At 31.9% G+C, this 8,186-nt stretch overlaps 1 non-coding gene across 1 annotated transcript; it reads left to right on the plus strand.

Moving 5' to 3' along the window:
• The first annotated feature begins 372 nt into the window (after positions 1-372).
• LOC121215726 (small nucleolar RNA R71) lies at positions 373-479 on the plus strand. The gene has a single exon (XR_005911702.1). It is a non-coding gene; the product is annotated as a small nucleolar RNA R71 (small nucleolar RNA).
• Positions 480-8,186: the final 7,707 nt, after the last annotated feature.

The following is an 8,186-nucleotide window of genomic DNA, read 5'->3' on the forward strand; positions in this document are numbered from 1 at the left end:
TAATGGGAAATTGTTGAACATGTGTCCATCTCTATAGTACACACAATAGATGTTTTCAAATTGGCTAGGCTGTTTTCCTGTCATATTGTTATTGAACCTATTAGTAGTAAAATTCTTAAGCATTGAGGACATAGATGATACCTGAGCTGCAAGTGATGTAAGCGCATCAACTTCATGTACTACCACAACTCTACGTCCTATGGCTGCCTGGTTGGTTGGCCACTAGTAGTTATTATTATCTATTCATTCAAAAATTTCATAAGCCTCATTATAAGACTTAGAAAGAAGCGTTTCATTCGTAAAAGCATCTACCACCATCCTCGTTTGTGCGTTGAGACCATTGTAGAATGTTTTTAGCTAGATGCAATGCAAAATCCCGTAATAAGAGTATTTTCATAATAATTCTTTGAATCTCTCCCATGCCTCATACAAGGATTCGTCATCCATTTGTTGGAAGGTAGTGATCTCATTTCGCAACTTAAGATTCTTTCTAGGTGGAAAGTATTTCATTTGGGAAGGGAGTTTTGTCAATTTTTGCCATTTAGAAATTGAACCCGGTGGTGTTGAATTTAGTTAGGCTCTTACTCTGTCCCTCAGTGAGTTTGGGAACAAATTCAACCTTAATGCATCTTCAATAACTTTGGCTAGCTTGAAGGAGTCACTCACCTTCATAAACAATAAAAGGTGAATATGGGGATCCTTAGTAGGCATCCCACTAAATTGGCCCACTGTTTGAAGCATCTCAAACATAACAAGCTTCAACTTGAACTATGTTGCCTTAATTTAGGGTCTAACACTACCCGAATTATGTTCATAGAAAAGTGGCACAACATACTGTCTTAATGATTGGTCCCTATCATCAGCAACAATGATCAAATTTTGAGCATTTGCAGCTCTATTTCCTTGATCTTGATTCTGATTCTCAAGATTCATTTCTTTAGTCTATCTTTGAGCTGCTTGTCTTCTCTTTTGTCTAAATGTTCTTTTGATTTCAGGATCTATTGGAGAAAGTAATGATATGGCCAATACTCATAAACACCTTAAATAAAACACAAAAATAACAAAATTAAAATTCAACAGAAAATTTAAACCAACTTTCAAAAATAATAATTTCACAAATAATGTCTTTAAACACAGTTCCTCACAATGGCACCAAAAACTTGGAATCGTTGACAAGTAATAAAGTGATAAGTACAGATTATTTTCTCCACAGGGACTGTATAAGTAATTATTTGTGAAAAATAATATAGCTTATAATGTGATGCAAACAAATAAAAGTGGATTAACTAACTAATTTAATTAACTACAAATTACCTAAGTATGTAAAACAAAGAAAACACAAAATATGCAAGTTGTAAGAGTTATCACAATAGCATGCTTGTGTTAGAATAATTTCTTTCCTAGCTTAGATTTATTTAAACAATGTTAAAAGAGGTTACGGAGATTCCATGGCAAGTCCATCCTTTACTAACCTTCATTTAATGGGTAAATATGTTAAATTTATTTAATTACTAAGTCTACCTAGAATATTTCTTTGCCTAATAAACTTAATATTTCATAAACAAAACATTTTACAAGGTTATGTAAGGCAATAATAGTTTTGTTAATATTACAGATTTAATTCTTAATTAGTTAAACATACACCACACAAGTATTTTGTCAATTAATTAAAACCTTGTTTAGATTCATTAATTAATTCAGTCATTTCTTTACATTCATAATGCATAAGAAATATAGTCATAATTTTACTATCGAAAGCACAAAACACTTTTAACATAATTAAATAAACTAAACTATAGAAATCAAATCATTCTAACACCAATAGAATTAAGCAATCAATATCTTATTGAAAAAAACACTTAGTTGCAATCATGTTCATTAAAAATTGAGCAAAAACAAAAAATGTACAAGAAAGAAGAAACTTTAAGCCGGTTTTGACCTAGCACAACTCGCTTGTTCCTTCCTTGGCTCTTCGTTTCTTGTCAAAATAACCTCACTAAAAAGCTTTCAATGTAGTCGAATTGGGGTTTCTTTCAAACCTTGCAAACACACTTTTGAGAGGGGAAAAGTAGAGAATGGAAAAGGAGAGAAAAGAGAGCCAAATGGAAGAGGAAATGAAAAGAGAAAGAAGAATGAATTAAGTGATGAATGAATAGAAATGTGATGCCCTATTGATACTAGTGAAGGACGGCTAAAAATAGAATTTTGGAGCCTTGATTTTCTCTCCCCATGTGGTCGACCCTTGAATGGAGGAAGACGAGTTGATGGCTTGCTAATTTTAGCTTGGAGCATGAGAGAAAATGCTAGAAAAAGAGGAGGGGTTTGAATGGTTATGTGAAGGAGTCTTGGGGTTAAGTTTTAATTATTTAAAATTAGATTTAGATGGCTGATTTGGGCTGTAACATGAACGTTTGGGTCCTCTCTCCTTAATGGATAATTTCAGGCTCTTTTCTCCTTAGTAGATTGCAATTTCCCTTCCAAATTTCTGATCTGGGTCAAATATATCCATGACTCGTTAATCCTTCATTTGGGGCTTCCAAGGCTGATTATTAATCATTTCTCCTCTACATGGCTTATTCTTGTTGGATCATCGGTACGCCTCGTGGCGCAGCAAAAAATTGATTCTGGCGATCGTCAACTAAGGATTTATGTACGAGGAACGAATTGAGTTGAAACAAGGGTTGAAAATATACCTTTCAAAAACTAAAAGGTGATCAATGACGTTGTTGATAGGATCCATTTTAGAGATCTTGATTCCAAGCCGCAAAATAATGTCTTGGCCTCTATGTAATCCACCTAATGAAAGAACAAATAGCAAAATTCTATTGAACTTTTCAGATAGAATTTTCAAGAACGGTTGCTAGACTTTTTTCTTGTTTTCTTGGTAACCCTAACACTCTAAAGGATTTGTTTCCTTTTATTTCATCTGATATCATAAATTAGCAAATAAAATGGGATTATTCCCTTATTATTAGAGAAATAAATGGAAAGTCAGGAAAATGATTATATTCTTTTCAAAAGACTATTACTTTTCATGTCCTTTTATATTTTGACCGGAATTATTTTAACTGTTTATATTAATAATTTTAGTAAAATATATATAATTAATGTTTTGTATGAACCAAATTCATATATTAATTTTATCTATGTTCTCTATTTGTTTACGACAAGTTTGTACATATAATGTGTTTAATATTTAACTATCAAATTAAATTAATTCAACAATTAATTTAATCTATGTGACAGCTAAATATAATACCAAATGTATTTGGATTTTGTTCGATTCAACTATAGGGTGTAACCCTATATGCTATTGTAATGTTCATAGAAATACTAGAACGTTTCTAACATTATAAGTAATAAGTGTCATCTAGTAATGCATCTTTGCTACCAAAGTTATAAGAAGTCATGATTCGATTTCTGTGATAATCTTTTCATGTATTATATATTTTTATCCTTAATATCTAGATTGGACACAAGTCATGGAATAGTAACACTTCTATAGTTCAATCTCAAATTTCTTGATTTTTCTGAGTAGACTACAATAAATAAATAAGTGTGATATCTCATATCAACTTATTCGAGTATGGCCATGCATTTCTAGTCTCACTCCATCAGGAGGCCTAAGATATTGCTCCTATTATGTAGGAAGGATAAATCCTATCTTGATCAACCATATTCTACTACATGGATTGTGGTACAACCATAACCCACTATATTAGTCTTTATAGTACAACCTGTCACAGTATATGTTTAACTATATCAACATATAGGACTCACGATGTTGAGACAATCATAATCTCAAGTCTGAGGATCATATACATAGTTATCTGAAACGAAGGAAATGTGCAAGTTTACACAATCGTATCAAGTAATAAAGTGACAAGTAAATGTTGAGTTATCATACCCATAGGGACTGTGAAAGAAAAATATTTATAAAATGTAAATCAAACACTTTAGTGATAGGAAAAATATGTTGTTCTGAAAAAGTGATTTAAAAACTAAAAATTAACTAACTAATAAAAAATAAAAAGTAAAAATTCCAATGCACGATTTCAAAAAAATGATTTTTAATCAATATGACATAATTGTGTCAGATCAATTACATTCATTATCTTAGAATTACAATAACAACCCATTTTTAGTAAAATCAGAATAGTGGTTTTGGGACCACAAATCTGATAAGTAAAGTGTTATTTTATTATTATTTTAATGTCAATGGGCTGTTAGTAAGGTCGTATTAAAATTTCGTTAAGAAATTTTAACATTTGCATGCTTAATTATGTGAAAAGGACTAAAACGTAAAAGGTGCAAAAGTGGATTTCTATTAGTTAAAGGTATCAATTAGCTATAAAATTTAAATGTGAGTGGAATTAGATGGTAATTAGACCATTTATGTGGTTAGTGGACATACATGGCATGGTTTTATTGAAATTATTAAAGTTTTTAAAAGTTATTTTGGTAAGTTGGTAAATAAAGATTAAATTAATTTAGAAAAATTCATTCATCTTCTCCAAATGTTCTCTTCACCGAGTATTGAAGGATAGAAAGCCATTTTAGCGTTTTTTCATTTGGCTATAAAAATTTCTAGCATGTAAATGTAATTTTGTCTCGCTTTTAATGATTTTTATGTTTTCAGGATCATTGTAACTTAATCTAGCTAACCCAAGGATTAATTTGCAAAACTGTTAAAGATTTAGGATTTTACCATGAATTTTATTGCATGATTTTTTATATTTGACGAAAGATTATGAGTCCTTGTTGATAAATGAACAAGTTTTGTAAAATGATTTTTGATGAAAATGTCATTTGGGGACTTATTTGTAAAAATGATAAAATTTTAAGTTAAATTCATGAAATGATGATTTGTATGAGTTGGTAGATGTCTCTAGTGAATTCGTCTAGCATGAAATAAGGATGAAATTACTTAGATTTCAATTTACAAGCTTAGGAACTAAATTATAAAAAAGTTAAAATGTTAAAGAAAAAATTGTAATTTTGCAAAATATGAAATATGGGCAGACTTGAATAATAAAACTATTAAATGAATTGAGTTTATCTATTTAGATCAAGATAAACCTTGAATGGATTTAAATCGGGGAAAACGAAAGCCTTGGATTGATCGACTACGTTTTTACGCGTTGTTTGTTGAGGTAAGTTCGTATGATTAAATACTATTTTAATGTTATATTAATCTATATGTTCATGTATTATTTTCCATGTATCTAAATGATGTTTATCCAATGATGTCACGACGATTATCGAACCCCGTTTGAACCTTAGCAATTTGTAGGATACAAATGACATGTCATTAGGGTTTTCATTTTTCGGGTGTTGGTCTTGAATGTCCTATCAATGGCTGAGGTCCTGCATTTGTTGTGGATACTCCACATCTCGTGTGAGCAGCATTGTGTAGCTTACCTTTTGACCCATAGCTCGTGTAAGCATGCTCATTTCACAGCTCATGTGAGCAATGATGTAAAGGAAAAGGAAATGTTACAGTTATATGTTTAGCACACTTTGTGTGAGCTTTCTCGCGTATCCGATGTTGTTCTGAATGGTTAAACGGGAATGAAAAGGAAAGGAATGGTAAGTGTTCAAAGGAACTATGTCATGAATCTATTAAAAGGATTGAAATGGAAATGTTCAATGAAAGTATATCTATGTTCATGAAATGGATGAATTCAAGAGTATTATGTTTATGTCTACCCAGCTTACGTTATGATAATTCAAGTGAATTATGTGTTAATGCACTAACATGTGTTGTTGATGGTGCTTAGGCTTGTGCCAAACTTGTGGTTGGATTATATCATGCTTAATTTTAACGTTATGCTTGAGATGGTAAGATATGTTCATGTTTTACAAACTTACTAAGCATTATATGCTTATGTAGTTTTCTTTCCTATATTTTATAGATAATTGGAAGCTTGACCAGTTTGGAAGTTTTTCAGAGATCTATCACACTATCTAGCAATTACATCGGTAGTTTTTGATGTTTTCGCCAAGGTTATTATGGCATGTATAGGTGGACTTGTGTTTAATGTTAGTTGATAAATTTGGCATGTATATGTTGTTTTGGATTGATGCACTGTTGGTATTTTTGTTGCCTTGTTGATATGTGTTAATATGGCTAAGTTTTGATGCATGTTTTAATGACCAATATGGTATGTGAGGGAATAGTTTCAAAATGGTCAAGATAGGCTATGCTTTGGAAAGGTATTGAACTAGATGTGTATGAATGAAATAGGGTCAAATATGCATATGTTTAGGTATGTTGTATGTTTGCTTTTGAGGTGCCTTGTATGGCATATTGGTTGTATGTATTTGGTCTTTTAAATTGGTCATTTCATGCATGTTTTGGTCAGGTTTTGAAGCTTTGAAGTTATGCACAAAATTCTTGTAGGTACATGTTTGGGATGGTGATGAAAATGGCTTGAATTTGGCCAATTTCATGTCCACACGGCCTGAGACACAGGTGTGTGACTCAACCAAGTGTGACACATGGCCATACGGCACAGTCGTGTGTCCCCTGTAGGTTTTAAGGTTTGCATGTCAGGCAATTACACAGCCTAGCACACGGCCTGGCACACGGGTGTGTGGCTTGGTCTTGTGACCCAACTTCAAAAGTTATACGGACACGGACATGGGCTGAAACACAGTCGTGTGTCCCTATTTCGATTGTTACACTGCCTGAGACACGGGCATGTGTCTCAGCCGTGTGACCCCTGCAGTTCAATTGTTCCAAGTTTTTCTTAAATATTCTAAATGTTTTCAATTTAGTCCCGAAATTTTTCTGAAGTGTTTTTAAGGCCTTGAAGGTTCGGTTAAGGGACTACGTGCATGTAAATGAATGGATTATGCTAACTTTATATTAATGTTTGGAAATGTATGTTTTTATGTTACGTTTATTTGGTAATATTTTGTAACCCTATTTCGACGACAAATACAGGCTATGGGTGTTACAATTACTAAACCCATGTTCATGTTCTTACGAATATTTTCATGACATCTTGGTAATTTGTTAACTGCTGCACATACATACTTATTAAATTAATCAATCTCTTGAACATTTCTTAATGTCAATTCAAACAATTAATCAATCTTCATAAGCACATATAAGATTAAGTCAGGTAACAATATATTTCTCAATTGAAACAATTTAATCACAATAATCTTGCAAGTTATGCAGGGCTAATGTACCATTTAATACCGTCGTTAATTTAACCTTCAGATACCTTAGAAGTTTATACATGCACCAATTACATATTGTGTCAATTAATTAAAATTTCAAAAAGTTTAACAATTAATTCATTCGTTACCTTACATTTAAAATGCATGTATAACATAGGCATGGTTTTATTTAATTGAATAACTTACCAAGTCCTATAACAACACAAACATGATTTTAATAATTTCAGTGGATAGAGTGCAATTAATCCAACATGAATTAAATTTAAGTCATTTTAATTAAAACAAGAACAACAACACAACAATTATTCATATTCATAATCACAACATAAACAATAAAATTAAAGAGAAGGGAACTAGAAAGTAAATCCAGTGTTTCTCTGAAACCAGACTAGTGCGCTTCTCTTCTTCTCAGCTCATTCTGTTGAACCAAGGCCTTTATGAATAGTTGAATGCTGGTATTCCAAGGTGGAAGAAAGATTTTCTTTTCAAGAGGGAAATTGACAAGGGAAGTGGGAAAAAAAAGAAGGGATTGGAAGACAGAAAAGTGAGTAAAAGATAGAGATGTGTGGGAAATGAATGGTATGTTGAATGAGAAGGGAATAAGGGTATTTTTAGGTGTGAATGGCTGCTAAAAATAGAAAATAAATTTCAGTCATTCTCTCCCCCTTGGTTGGCCACACATTAAACAAAGTTTGAATGTTTCAAACTTTTCTATATTTAGTTTGAGGAAAAAAGTGAAAGGCACAAAAGGTGGAGAGGTTTGAATAGAATTTAGGGAAACCTTAAGGGTTTTTTTGCAAGCATGAAAATTAAAAAAAATAAGCTGATTGGATCAGCTATAGGTACGGGCTACCAATTTTCTTAGTGGATCAATCTTCTTTACTTAGCATACTAGGTCACCTTCTCCTTCCGGCTTTATATTAATTTTGAGCCCAATTAAATTTGGATAAAAATTAAATATAAAGTACATAAAATAATCATCATTTGGACTGTCC

The sequence above is a fragment of the Gossypium hirsutum genome, chromosome D03 (assembly GCF_007990345.1).
Source record: "Gossypium hirsutum isolate 1008001.06 chromosome D03, Gossypium_hirsutum_v2.1, whole genome shotgun sequence".
NCBI lineage: Eukaryota > Viridiplantae > Streptophyta > Magnoliopsida > Malvales > Malvaceae > Gossypium > Gossypium hirsutum.